Source organism: Leopardus geoffroyi, chromosome C2 (assembly GCF_018350155.1).
Source record: "Leopardus geoffroyi isolate Oge1 chromosome C2, O.geoffroyi_Oge1_pat1.0, whole genome shotgun sequence".
In the NCBI taxonomy this organism is placed as follows: Eukaryota; Metazoa; Chordata; class Mammalia; order Carnivora; family Felidae; genus Leopardus; species Leopardus geoffroyi.
The window spans coordinates 144,669,434-144,679,706 of NC_059333.1; the positions used below are offsets into that span (position 1 = coordinate 144,669,434).

Below are 10,273 nucleotides of genomic sequence, written 5' to 3' on the forward strand. Positions count from 1 at the left end.
GAAACATTAATGCAGAACTTTTTAGAGATCATCTAGCTTTATTTTCCTTACATTACAGATAAGAACGCTGAGGCCCTCTGGAAATTACAGAGCTAGAAAGTTACAAAACCAAGATTAGAAACTACATTTTTTACACCAAGTCCTCATCTTTTTCTTTTGTCTCTTGAATATGATGAGATTATAATCCATAATATTAAAATTATTCAAATTCTCTTTGGAAATAGGTTCATTATTGCAGTCTTATGATCAGTGGTTACAGTGAGATATTATCTAGAAAATAGAAATGATGAAAATTGAAGTTATGATGCTAAAGTGCCTGAAGCCTAAAGACCTTGATACAGATACTATTACTTTTCTCAAACCCAAAAGAGTTGCATCATCTGGAATAGCCTGTGGTTAAAAATGGAAACACTTCCTATAACAGCAGTGTCGGAGAACAAAAGATAATGACAACTCTTTTTTTTTTGTTGTTGTTTGGAAGAACAATCATTATTTTTCTCATTCACATACAAACAATAAAAACAATTTCTATTACAAGCAGTCATTTATCTTCATTCCTATTCTGTATGTATTTTTTCACACTGTCTCATTAAATTCTCATATTGTTCGGAACTCCTTGGATATGTTGTAATTTTACCATCTGGGATTCATCAGTCACAAGATACATATACATCGTAATAAAAATGGATGCTTCACAAGGATTCATATTGGCTATAGTCCATCTTAAAGACCTTTGTTGTGTTGAACAATGGACTGTGTAATATTTCAATTCAGGAACAGATGATCTTATTTTGTAATTTTTTCCAACTCTACAACATTCCAAAGTAACATTCATGGAATACAGAAATCTTTGGAGAATGTACGTCAAATCCATGTGCAGTTTTCTAATTTTCTTTAGCTTATAAATTTTACTTTAATGCCACAAATATCCACAATAGCAATTATACTTCATAAAGCTGTTTAAAACTGTTCACTGGGGTTTTACAGATTTTAGTGGTCTCTTTTAAGAAGTGTAATTTAACTAGTAATGCATTATAATGTATTGTTACAAATAAAATATTACTCACTGATCTCTTTTCCCTCTGTTAGCTAGATGCCCCACGGAAATATAGAAGAAATTGAGCAAAATTAGGGAAATGATATGAAAAATGCCTGCAAGTAAATTATTACTTAGGCATTTGGGGATCAGAAAACAATGTTTCCATCATCAACTGCACTGCTGGAGATATAAAAATAATGTGTCTGTCCTCAGAGAGCTCACAGTCTAATGATGGGAAATATGCAATAACACTGTAATATGAACTAGAATGCTGTAAATATCAGAAGTTAAAAGAACATGAAAGCAAACAGGGAGAAATTGCAGCTGGTTGGGGATATCAGAAAGACTTCTTGAAAGAGCAGGTATTTGAAATGGATCTTGAAAGTCAGCAATTTACAAGTTAAGATAGAGTAAGGAGGATAACATGAGCAAAAGTATAGAGACAGACACACTGGGTATGTTTGGAAAATATCAAATAATGTAAGAGTGGATGTAGTTTGAAAGACTTATAGAAGAAAGTAATACTAGCCCTCATTTCATGAGCATGTACTGTGAGCTCTGCTTTTTGCTACCTACTCGATATGCATTATTTTATTGAACTTTAAGAACATGCCATGAGGTAGGTACTAGTATTATTCCCACTTTTTAAATGAGAAGATATTAAATGATTTGCCCAAAGTTATACAACTATTAAGTTGATGTTCTTGGATCTTAATCTAGGCCTGACTGGTAATAAACCCAAACTCCTAATCACTAAAATATAAAGTTCTATTGTGGAGATTTCAAATATAAAATGGGGATCTTATTTCCAGTAATGTTATCAATAGAACACCGTGTGTGTGTGTGTGTGTGTGTGTGTGTGTGTGTGTGTATGCAAAAGGACCAATTTTTAAGAGTTTCTAAGATTAACCTATTATCAATGAGTTGAAAGAACAAATTTGGGGAGAGAAAGTAGACTAGCTGGTTAGTAGACTAGCTGAGTGTGCCAATGAACTGAGTGGGTTTGTAGGTTAGTAGCATTGAAAAGGTGGGAACACACAGAAACTTAATTTTTTTTAAGTTATAATAAAATGACAGCCATTTTTTTTTTATTTAAAAAAATTTTTTTTAACGTTTATTTATTTTTGAGACAGAGAGACAGAGCTTGAACGGGGGAGGAGCAGAGAGAGAGGGAGACACAGAATCGGAAGCAGGCTCCAGGCTCCGAGCCATCAGCCCAGAGCCCGACGTGGGGCTCGAACTCACGGATCACGAGATCGTGACCTGAGCTGAAGTCCAAGCTCAACCGACTGAGCCACCCAGGCGCCCCATTGACAGCCATTTTTAAAGTTTATTTATTTATTTTGAGAGAGAGAGAGAGAGAGAGTGAGCATACATGCACAGGGGAGGGGCAAAGAGAAGAAGAGAGAGAATCCTAAGTAGGCTCAATGCATGGCAAATAGCCCCACGTGGGGCTTGATCTCAGGAACCATGAGATCGTGACCCAAGCCGAAATCAAGAGTTGGACGCTTAACCGACTGAGCCACCCAGGCACCCCAAAGAATGACAACTATTTAAATGGAGGGGGGGAGGAGGTAGGCAGTTTCAAAGATGACCCTGTGTGAGTGAAATAGCAATAATGGGGAAGAGAAACTTCTGAAGGAAAAGAAAACTCAATTTGGCCCAAGTTACAGGGTGCCTGAGCAGCATCCAGGTGACAGTGTGAAAATTACTTGGAATGTAGGTGTGAAGTTGAGACTTGAGGTGGAGATTTGGCAGCTATTTGCATAGGAAAGGGTGTCAAAGCTATTTGAGTGAATTCCCAAAGATGAGAATAGAAAGATAAGTTTGAAGACAGAACTTTGAGAAAGGCCTACATTTAGGGACTATGAGGGGAAAGAACTAGTAAACGAATCAGTAGTGGTTAGACGAGCCTTTAAGTTTAAGAACAAGCCTTATGACTAGGTGATTAGAAAATCTCTTGTCTCTTTTAAAAGAACATAATAAAAACCAGATGGTCAGTTATTGAAGTAGATGCCTAGGATTTCTGGCAACTAGTTGATACTCTTTCTGTTGTGTGGCTCTAGAACTTTTCTCTAAGGAACAGACCCATAACTTTAAATTGTCTATCTAGCAGACCCATAGGCATCTTAAACTCAAGATCAAAAAGATTGCATTATTGTTATCCCCCAAAGCTCAAGCTTGCTCCGTATTTATGTTCTCTCTCTTTTTTTTTTTTTTTTTAATTTTTTTTTTCAACGTTTATTTATTTTTGGGACAGAGAGAGACAGAGCATGAACGGGGGAGGGGCAGAGAGAGAGGGAGACACAGAATCGGAAACAGGCTCCAGGCTCTGAGCCATCAGCCCAGAGCCCGACGCGGGGCTCGAACTCCCGGACCGCGAGATCGTGACCTGGCTGAAGTCGGACGCTTAACCGACTGCGCCACCCAGGCGCCCCTTATGTTCTCTTTTTTAAAAACTATTTGAATTTTAAACTATTTGGTTATTAAACCTATTCAGTTAGTAACTCCACTGTTCATTTGCCCCAAACAGAAATCGCAGATTGATCTGCCACTATTCTCCCTTTCTTATCATTAGGACTTCCACTTCCAAAACCAACATATATTTGATTATTGCTATAGACTGAATATTTGTGTCCCCCCAAAATGTGATGGTGTTAGGAGGTGGAGCCTTTGAGATGTAAGTCATGAGGGCTCTGCCCTCATAAATGGAATCAATGCCCTTTTAACAGAGACTCTGAGAGATACCTTGTCCTTTTTGCCATATGAGGTTATGCAAAAAAGCAGCCATCTATGAACAAGGAAAAGGGCTTTCACCAGACAGTGAATCTGCCAGCACCTTGATCTTGGACTTCCCAGCCTTCAGAATTATGAGAAATAAATGTATGTTATCTATAAGTCACCTAATCTATGGTACTTTTGTTATAGCAGCCCAGATGGGGTGCTGCTCTAAAAATGTGAAAGTGGGTTTGCAACTAAGATTAGATTAGATTAGATTAGATGATTAGAGAGGCTGGAAGAATTTTGAGGTTTGTACTAGCAAAAGCCTACCTTACAATAAACGGCCCAGATTCTGTTGATAACCCAGAAAGAAAAGAGAGATACAAAGAAAATGTTTGGCTGGATATTTGGCTGAAGAAATATCTAAGCAAAGTATTGAAATTGCAGCTTAGCTTTTCTTTATTATAGTAAAATGCAAGAAGAAAGAAAAGACAGACTTGTTCATCAAAAAGGAAGAGGAACTTAAAAGATTTAGGGGCGCCTGGGTGGTGCAGTCGGTTAAGCGTCCAACTTCAGCCAGGTCACGATCTCGCGGTCCGTGAGTTCGAGCCCCGCGTCGGGCTCTGGGCTGATGGCTCAGAGCCTGGAGCCTGTTTCTGATTCTGTGTCTCCCTCTCTCTCTGCCCCTCCCCCGTTCATGCTCTGTCTGTCTCTGTCTCAAAAATAAATAAACGTTAAAAAAAAAAAAATCTTAAAAAAAAAAAAAAGATTTGGAAAATTCTAAGCCTGTCCATATTAAAAAGAGTGGGTGAACTGTTTGGGAGAGAATACAAAGAATGTGGCCAAACAACCATCTGATAAGGAAATGAGCCATCAAAACTGAATTTAGGAGCTATTGTTCAAGACAATGGAAGAAGGCAATTTAGTGATCATCCTGCTCTGCCACTCCCATTACAGAGCCAGAGCATAAAGGTCTGGGAGGCTGAATGATTTCAAAGGAGGAGCTGAGGGCAGTTGTGGGACTGTGTTTAGCCTTGCCTCAAGAATTTTCACTCCCTGCATTTGTACCAAGCCCCGTGATTGCCCCAGGTGCATTTCCGGTGAATCTTTGTGGTGGGAGGCCCCAGTAGTTACCCCACCAGAAGGCACAGGCAGCAGATTTTGCTGCATCCATGTGGTGCTGTCCCATGGCACCATCTCTTCCAGGGCAGAGTGCACAAGCTGTGAGATCAAGGCTATTTCCACCTAGATTTCCTGATGCATGACCCAGGCAGAGAATCTCTGCAGAGGCTCCAGTGGAGCTGTGGGGCTGGGGTTGCCCTCATGACCACCTGCAGGCGATTCCAGCCCAGGAAAGGCATGTGACTTTAACCTTTGAGAGCTACGGTGTGGTCTGTTCCAAGCAGTCATAGGGTTGGAGGCTGCCCAAAGGCATGGAGGGAAAGCCATCGGTAGCCTTTGGGACCCAGCCCCTATCTGGCAAAACTGTGGGAGTGGGACCCCAGTGGGTCTGGGAAGCAGGACCACAGCTTGGACAAAGACAAAGAAGATTCTGTTCCAGCCTTAGGTTTTAGACTTGATCAGGACCTGTCATTACTTTCTTTTTTCTTTCTCCCTTTTGGAATTCGGAATGTCTATCTTATGTTGTCCTGTCATTGTATTTTGGAAGCACATAATGTGTTTGATTTCACAGGTTCACAGCTGGGAAGGAATTGGCTCAGGATGAAGCCTGCCTTCAGTCTCACCCATATCTGGTTTAGATGATTTTTAGATGAGACTTTGGACTCAGACTTTGAGTTGATGTTGGAACAAGTTAAGACTTTCAGGGGTTGTTGAGATGAAATAAATGTATTTTTCATTTAAGAGAGACATGAATTTTGGGGGCCAAGGATCAAATGCTACAGATTGAATATTTTTCCTAATTCATATTGAACTTAACCCCAATACGATGGTATTAGAGGATAGAGCTTATGGGAGGTGACTAAGTCATGAGGGCAGAGCCTTCATGAATGGGATTAGTACCCTTATAAAAGAGACCCCAGGGAGCTCCTTTGTCACTTATGCCAAGTGAAGTTACATTTAAAAGACAGCCAGGAAGAAGGTTCTCATCAGAAACCAAATCTGCCAGGGCCTTGATTTTAGACTTCAGAACTGTGAGGAAGAGATTTCTGTTGTTTATAAGCCACCTATTCTATGTATTGTGTTACAGCAGCTTAAACAGACTAAAACAACGATCAGTTCCTATTATTCTTCCAGAAAGGTTCTTCTATTCCATCTTACCTTATACAACATCATACTGTCCTAATGAGGTCCTTGTCATGTTTTCTGTGTACTTTGTAGTAGCTTTCTTACTAGCCAATTGGCCTGCATCTAATTTCTCTGCTTTTTGATCCTACATCAAATACAGCTCTCAGAGCTATATTTCTATAACAAAATGAATGTAAAATAACACTGAAATAGTAAGTGCTATTATTTCATATACTAACAAAGAAGAAAAACTGCCTAATTAAGCTACAACACAATGCTTTCTTAATATGTAGGATTTTTATTTCATAATTAAAAAATTCTTTTGGAGATATTTAGACATATTCTTATCACATCTCACTTTTGAATAGACATAAAAAAGAATATAAATGAAATAAATTGATTAAGGAATTCCTAAAACTTCTTTGTATATGAGTACTTTTCCTAAATAACTTTTCATTTTGATGTTGGTGTTTTCACACATCTTCTGTGCCGTCAAAAGCATTGGTGAGACAGAATTTAAGAGTGCTTCACTGTTATCTGAGAGGTTTTCTTTCAAATCACAATACAGTGTCTCCAAGTTTGGATTCTGGTGTTATTCTGCTTTTATCTGAATGTGCCAATGAAGGTTTTTGATCAAAAACCAGGACTTGGGGTACCTGGGTGGCTCAGTCGGTTGAGTGTCCGACTATTCACTTCAGCTCAGGTCACGATCCTGCAGTTTATGATTTTGAGCCCTGCTTTGGGCTCCACACTGCTGACAACTCGGAGCCTGCTTGGGATTCTCTCTCCCTCTCTCTCTGCCCCTCCCCTGCTCACTGTCTCTATCTGCCTCTGTTTCTCTTTCTCAAAATAAATGAACTTAAAAAAAACTAGGACTCATTCTTGAATTAATATTGAATTTATATATATTTAGTGGTGATATTTGTCTAGTCATACCATGAGGAAACAACCATGTCTCTACAATTTTGGGTGAGTTTATACTTTAACTTTTATGTACAGACAAGGACATTTCTTCATGACTTTAGGAGGCCGTTAATTGGAAGACACATGGTGATTTTCGAGATAGGAAAATGTGAAAAATGGGTACCGTAGAAATTCTGAAGTAAGTTGTCTGACTTTTGTGATGATCTTGCTTCTAAACAATGGCTCCTCTCTGCCTCCAGAATAACTTCTGTTAACATAACATGGTAAATAAGGCCCTTTACACTCTTGCTCTTAGATGTTTTCTTCAGCCTCACTTGCTGCCACTTTGTTTCCCTTAAGAAGGATTCTAGCCATGCCTGGCAGCTCAGTATTTCTGTACATGCTTTGTACTTTTGCACCTTCATGCGTTTGCTTGCAGTTCTTCTTATATATTCTTTCCCCTCTTCTCCATGATGAACTCCTATATCCTCTCAGGCTCAGCCCAAAGGTCAGCTGTTTCATGCATCTTTCATGGAACCCTTCTGTCCCAAAAAGAATCATTTCCTCATTTGTGTTCTCATAGGGTTTTGTTCATTTATTATAACATGTATCACCCATGTTACATTTATCCAGTATTTTATGGAACTTGGGTTTATCTGTGTCTCTGTCTGAACTCAAGAAGAGACATTGTTTTTTGTTCATCTTTTGCTCATAGTCCTGAAATCCATGCCTGACATTTAGTAAAAACTCAATTCATGAGTTTTTGAATTGAATTGAAATGAGTTCAATTAATCTGAATTAATGTTTAAAGTCAGTCATTTATTCAACAAATATCTATTGAGTATCAAAAGACTGTAATACATGGTACCGGGAGCTCAGTATAGGGTAATGGGTAGTACTTTTGTTATCTCCAGATGCGGGACCAAAGATTTAGAATGGTTTACTCATTTGTCTAGTAAAAAGTGGTAGAGCTCTCTGACTGAAAATTGAGTGTCTGTGACCGTTCATGAACTATTACCTTGAATGAAAGAACTAATAATGTACAGCCTGAACTTAAGGGTGTATAATTTTGGATAAGTGTTTCTGTTTTTTATTTTCAAATTGAACTTCCGAATTTTCTTCTGAATTCTGTAGTTCAATGTTAGCTACATTATGAAATCAAAAATTAAAAACAAGTCATGTAAAGCAAGTGTTAATGCTTAGTGTAGCTTTGCGTTTATCAATATCTTTATAATCTGTAGTGTGAACTACTTAGACATGATTTTATAGGGACACCCCCCCCCCCGCCAAAGACTTTAGAAGTTTCCAGACTACATTGTTTTTCCCCCTTCATTTGCATCTTCTGTATGTGGTAGTAATTTTGAAAACCAGAAAAGTGTTGGAGAAAAGGTAATAGAGATAATGAGAATCTGGTTTGAAAAGAGTAGGTGTTTTGTAATCTGTATTATAAATTCTATTAGCCTGGATAGACTGTGTCAAATCTAAAATACCAAGAGGTTTAAGTTAGATGCAATTGAAAATGAGTATCACTATCATTTGAGTAATAATGACATTTTCTTAGTGTTAATTTATCTTCTCAATATTATCCACTGTGAGACCCAACTTCCTAAGAAAATCTGAAAACTTTATCTACCATTTAAAAGTAATCTTTTAATCCCTTTAACATTTTATAATAGGCTATCATAATGGATTTTCCTAAGCCTTCCATTGAAATGGTACCATAAACTTAGAGTGCTTTCTCCATTATAGCAGTCCAGTAGTTGCAGGATAGACAAAATTCTAGGCAATTGAGTGCTAGATCGCAATCATTTTTCACTTTCTTTCTTATCTCTTACACATTAATTATTTGCATTATTAGCATTCTCTTAAATATGTTGTTTCTTTGTAGAAATATTTTAAAGTGAATCCATTTTCTGAGGAATAACACCTGTTCAGTTAGTTAATTATAACTCGAATGAATTGCAGTATGGTAAAGGTAAATAGTTGAAGAGCACCTCTGTGAAACACTCTCATTTGTGGTACTTTCCACTTTTCCAGCAAGGCTTCACATCCATTTAGGACATATGACCTGCCTTATATGATCTGAGTGAGGATTCTAACATCAATTTGATATTAAATATTAATAAGTCCTGGTTTTCTTATTTATTAAATAAAAATAAATAGAAGTTCCTTGAATGAACTTGTAATGGATAATCTCATTATTTCTAGAACTGTACTCAACTCCTTGCCCTCAGCTTATGTGTTACATAATTTCCCAATAGGTGCCTTAGACTTAGAATCTTCCACACCTCTCTTTATATTTGATTTAGGGGTTGGTAGCTTTTCACCCGGTGGCCAACATCATGTTTCCTACTGTTTTCTTTGCAGCTAACTGTGGGGGCTTGTGGAGGATGGATGACTGTGTCCTGAAACAAAAAAAGAAAGCCTTGACAGGAATCACTTTAATTTCTTTTGTTTTTGATGACTAGATATATGCTTCACTATTGTCAAAGTCCCAACAAGATAAAGATGTCTGCTATTACTACTGGTGTTTAGTATTTTCCTAGAACTAATGTAAAAGTAAAGAAAACAAAATACAAAGGATGTCAGCATGATGGCAGAATAGTAGATTCCTTACTTTGCTTCCTCCCACAGATTCACTGAATAAACAGCTACACACAAATCAATTCCCTTGGAGAGAAATAAACTAGTTGAGTGACTCCTACACAGTAAGTGACTGAGAAAATACACACATTGAAAGGAGCAGGAAAGGTTGAGACACATTCATCCCATAAACTCCTGGCTTAGCAATTTGCAATAAGAAGGGAACCCCAACTGCCAGCTTTTTCCTGGGGAGCAAAGGGTTTGGATCACATGTCTAGCTCCCCAAATTTATTGTTGCTACACAAAGAATTGGCTCCCAAATCACCTAGCTGTGAAAGCCATTGGAGCTCAACATTCATGAGTCCCTCGGGACCATATTAAACAAAGAGGAGGTTTTAAACAGAAGTGTGAGCACTTACCGTGATTATACCAGTGGGCTCAACACAGAGAGAACAGACAAAAAGACAAAGCTACCAGTTTCCCCATCGAAGGGATTTGACTGCACATTTTTATAGCTGCTGTCTGAGGGTCCAGTGTCTTCTCCCTCTCCCCCCACCCAAGGTTGAGTTTCTAATCAACCTTCATCTGGAAGTTGACTGGACTTCTCTAGGGGCCTGAAAGGGATTATGGGTACTTCAGTACTTTTCTTTCCCCTCACTCCAGTGATGAAAACAAGTGTCCACCTTCTCCCTGGAAAGAGCTTGTCCACACATCTAGCATCCCACCTGTCATGACTGCCTCTTAAGGGACTGGCTCCCAAATCACCTAGCTCAGAGATCC

At 38.4% G+C, this 10,273-nt stretch overlaps 1 long non-coding RNA gene across 1 annotated transcript in view; it reads left to right on the plus strand.

Moving 5' to 3' along the window:
• The window catches only part of LOC123575728, a 39,167-nt gene extending 29,663 nt beyond the window's left edge, over positions 1-9,504 (plus strand). Inside the window, exon 3 of the long non-coding RNA XR_006700957.1 lies at positions 9,278-9,504. This is a non-coding gene — a long non-coding RNA (uncharacterized LOC123575728). The remainder of the gene's footprint in view (positions 1-9,277) is intronic.
• The last annotated feature ends 769 nt before the right edge of the window (positions 9,505-10,273 follow it).